The following is a 4765-nucleotide window of genomic DNA, read 5'->3' as shown; positions in this document are numbered from 1 at the left end:
TAACTTGGTAAACTGTTAAGTTATTGTTCAGATAGTTGTGTTAACTTCTGATCACCTGAAACCCTAACCTAAATACACCCAAATTGCACCCATATATTTTCATTATGGCTGTCCTTAAATGTGCATCAACTGCAATGAAATCAGTGTCAGTTTGTTTATTAAGGTCAGTTGATAGTAGAGAATAAAAGGATAAAGACAAATTAAGATAAAGGACCAAAACAATATTGTAGATGGCAGGTGTGAATGTATATTTGTATTCTATTAGGATTACTGTCAACTTTTTGCTATTATTTGTGAACTATTTATATCACTTTATAAAGAGTAACTCTTTCAGATAAGCCATTTTAAAGGAACATATCCATTTCCAAAAAAGATAGTTCATTCCAAAATCCCATTCAAGAAAGCACTTGTTGTGCATAAAAATAACCATGTATATATACACACACTTATGTGTGTATAGATATATATGTATATATGTATGTATGTATCTTCTGCTAAAAGTTATTTAGTCAGAAAGACATAATACATGCTAGAATTCTATGGTCTTAACATTTTTAAATGACATTTATTTTAATGTTACTAAGTTTGTGTAGAGAATTTAAAGCAAATATCATATTAAGCAACTGAAAACTAACCACAGTTGAACATTTGTGGCTAGTTGTACATAGGACCAGTTGGTGAAAAAGTAATGTAATTACAACAATAACTACCTTACTAAACCTTTAGCCTTTTAGTGCTAGGGGTTCCAGTTGCCGGATCTGTTTATTTGCAGTTTGAGTTCAGCTGTTTGTCTGTTTTTGTGCGTAAGACTTCCTGAAATCAGAGTATATAATCGCAGTTTGGATCTTAAGTTTTTCAAGGTTTAAAAATATGGCCAGATTCAATTTTAAAGAATTTGCATCATCAAGAAGCAGCCAGGGGTGGTAGCATATGCCTGAAATCCCAGTGACTCAGAAGGCTGAGGCAGGATGATCCCAAATTCAAAGTCAGTCTCAGTCTCAGCAACTTAGTGAGACTGTTTTAAAAAAAAAAAAAAAAAAAAAGGCTGGAGATATCTGGTGCCTATTAATTTTTATTCTTTACCTTTTAAGCAACATGTAAACATAATGGGCCTCAGCAGGTTATGTGTAGACTCTTTATATCACATCAAAGAGTTGCTTTTTGAGATCTTGTGGGGATGGTGTTTGTTTTTGTTTTTATAAGACAGGGTCTCAATATGTTGCCCGGCTGGCATCAAACTCCTGGGCTTCAAGGGATCCTCTTCAGCTTCCAGAGTAGTAGGGACTACAAACATGTGCCACCATGTGCCTCTGGCAAGAATATTTTAAAGAACACATTCTTTTCTAAAGAGTAACATAATAACCAGGTAAATCATCCCCAAATCCTGCTCAAGAAAGCAGTTCCTGATCAGCAAGGATATTTCCTTCACTTTGGACAGGACTCATTTTTAGCAGATATACTGTTTGACCAAATATGCAAGGTCCTCCTAAGCTTGAAATTTAAGTTGTGATATACTGTATTGGGTTCAAAATTCAGAGGCAGATATATGGGCTTAATATTTCAACAGCTAGAGAATCTAGTAAGCAATTCCCAATTTAGACTTAGCTGAGCTGATTAATATTGCATGGTAGTAAACTAGTTTCCATGAGATAATGAATGTAGGTGCTTCTGAAATGTTGGATTTTAACCTATTAAATGTTCTTTTCTCCAGGTGACAGAATAGTTGCTAAAAAAATGCTGTGCCATTGCTATATAACTGAGCCCCAACCCTGCTAATCTGAGACATTGTTTTAAAGTGATTATGTTCAGGGTAATTCAGGCATTGATGTGAATGTGTCAGATTTTAAATTACAAAACAATACTTGTTATTATTGATGTTTAACTTGGAAAAATTGATTAAACGATGTCCTAAATGGGTCCACTGTCAGTTTAGCAGTGAATGTTCTTTCTAGAACCTAAGTCAGGCTTTTAATTAAGTACTATGTCCAGCTTCTCCTTTCCCTTTTGCCATTGTGGGAAATAAAATTTTAAGTTGTTTTATCTCCCCTGAGAATTTTTAAAATCATCCACAGGTGAGACCATCTTTTTAATGAGCAAGTGAAGCGCCATAAATAAAACTGGTACCTGAAATTGGGTTAAGTAGAATATGAAATACACTTCAGATTTATTAGTCTTTTCTTCTGTTACTCATCTTGAGTTGCCTCAAATTCAGTGCTGTATTTTAAAATATTGGTCAAAATAGGTACTCTTTAAAATGTTTTCTAGAATGTCTAAGCTAGCATTGTTTTAAATTTTAAGACTGATGGTACACCTTGTAGTTAGCAAATGTTTTGCATGTTGAAAAACTTTCTAAAAACGTCATTTTTCTTAAGCACAATGATTGATTTTGTAAAATACAGTATGATAATGCAGCATTATGGAAAAACTTGTTCCAACTGGTATTAAATGTACCCAACAAAATCTTACGTATTTATTTTTTAATTAACGTAACTGCAGTGATACACTTGGTAAGAAATTTCAAGCCTTTTCTGTCTTTTTACACAACGGTGCTCTATCCTGTTTTCTTTCAAAGAAGCATCTGAACATCTGCATTTTCTTATCCAAAGGCATCTATGTCTGTGTCTTTAAAGTTGGTTAAAATATTTTCTTGTTAAAGCATCTTGAAAATGTTTTTCTTCACCTATAAGTATCTACACACTTGTGGCCAATTTACTATGGATGTCAGTAGTATGTTTAATTTTGGAAAAGGTAAATGTGCTAGATTAAAGCCTCTTATAAAAGCTTTAAACCATTACAACTGTGGATTTGTGCCATGATTTAACAGTAATCATTGATCTTAGTGATTTACTCCTTTATTTGTACAGTTGCTTTGTGATGTTGTTGTGAATTGATATTGTAATCAATAAAGTGCTTTTAACCAGAGTTCACTGTAACATGTTTTAAGTCAATTTTTAGTATTTTTAAAATTTAAGACTCAGAACTAAACTTCAAATCCAGCAATACTCAGCCCTAAATCCCTTATGTAAACAATAGACAGACAGTAGGATGCCACAGAGGGAAGGTCAGCAGAGTGGGAGGACACTGAGTGGGAGGAAGAAAGGAAATGTGGAACAAAAGTACACTATGTGCATGTATAAACAGACCACCTGTGAACACCTTTAGGTCTATAAAGCACCAATTAAAAATAATTTTAATAGCATTTTTTCCTCGTGAAAATGAACAGGCTGCAGAAGCAAGGAAGAGTGCTACTCACCTATCCTTTAGTACTGTAAACTAGTTTATTGTTTAAAGGCCACAGATTTTCATTAAAAAGCAAAAGTCATTCTTCCCCTGTAACTCCTTCAGGATAATTTAGTTCCATTTTGTGTAATTTTTATATAACCAATTCTGCTTATAGTATTGATTAAAACATGGTTTTTACTTTCTTTCATCTTGTCACAACTTTAAGGGAAGGTTATTAGGAAACTGAGAACGTTTTATTATTTCTATTTGTCTAGGGAATAATACTGGCTAAGTACTTGTAAGTACACATCCAATGTGGAAAACCTCAAAATATGCACCCAGTGGTGGTCTAAGATGGCATCTTACCCTTTCAATATTTGGCCAGGGAAACTAAACAGTAATGCAATCATAAATGCCAGTCACTGAAAGATAGCTTGTATGTCTAACTTAAAAATGATTAAGAATGAAAGATTAACTCATTAAATACTAGTATAAATGCTACATTTATCAACTATCTGGCAAACAGTTTTATTTTCACCTTGCAAGATTGCACACTTATAAAAATGTTTTGTAAGAAGTTTAAGATTATACAAAGTTTATAAATAATCCTGCAAACACACAAATAATCAAGTATATATGTAATAACTGAACTATACCAGTCATAATTACATAATTTTTAATTCATGGTCTAATCATTAGTGCACTTATGTTTAGGCATAAGAGTTGGTTTTCATTATTTTAGTGTTTCATTCCCCAACCATACATTTTTTAACTTGATTAGACAAAACTACATTCAAACTAGTGATGGAAAACTTACTATACCAGAAACAATATACCAGTGGTTCCCAAACTTTATCGTGTGCATCAGGATCACCAAGAGGGCTTGTTAAAATAATTGCTGGGTGGGTTACTACAGTGATACAGCCACATCAATTTATACCATCACAACTCACAATAGGCAAGACAGGGAATCAGCCCAGGTGCCCTCCAAAAGATGAATGGATAAAGGAAATGTGTGTATATATATATTTATATATACATATATATATAAATGTGTATATATGTATATACACATATATATGTATATACACACACACACACACAATGGAGTTTTACTCAGCAATGAAGAATGAAATTACGGCATTTGCCAGTAAATCAGATGGAACTGAAGAACATCATGCTACATGAAATAAGCCAGACTCAGAGAATCAAGGGTCTAATGTTTTCTTTCATATGTGGAAGCAACAGCAAAGTTAAGGGAAAAGATGGGGGAGGGGAGAGGATACCATACAAGCTCAGCAGAGTAGGAGATTGAAGGGAAGGACAAGAAAGAGGAAATATAGAATAAAATCACACTATGTGCATGCATAAATTACACTGTGTGCATTTATATATGTTTATAAAGCACCAATTAAAAATGAGTGGAAGGTAGACCAGTAAAGGAAGGGTAATGGGGGTGGGAGGGGAGTGGGGAAACCAAGGACTAAAATAGAATAAATTCCATGCCTGAATAATGTCAAAATGAACTCAGCTATTATGTACA

The sequence above is a fragment of the Sciurus carolinensis genome, chromosome 9 (genome assembly GCF_902686445.1).
Source record: "Sciurus carolinensis chromosome 9, mSciCar1.2, whole genome shotgun sequence".
NCBI classification, from domain to species: domain Eukaryota; kingdom Metazoa; phylum Chordata; class Mammalia; order Rodentia; family Sciuridae; genus Sciurus; species Sciurus carolinensis.
The sequence above is the reverse complement of the archived record's forward strand: the minus strand, read 5'-3'. Positions refer to the sequence as shown.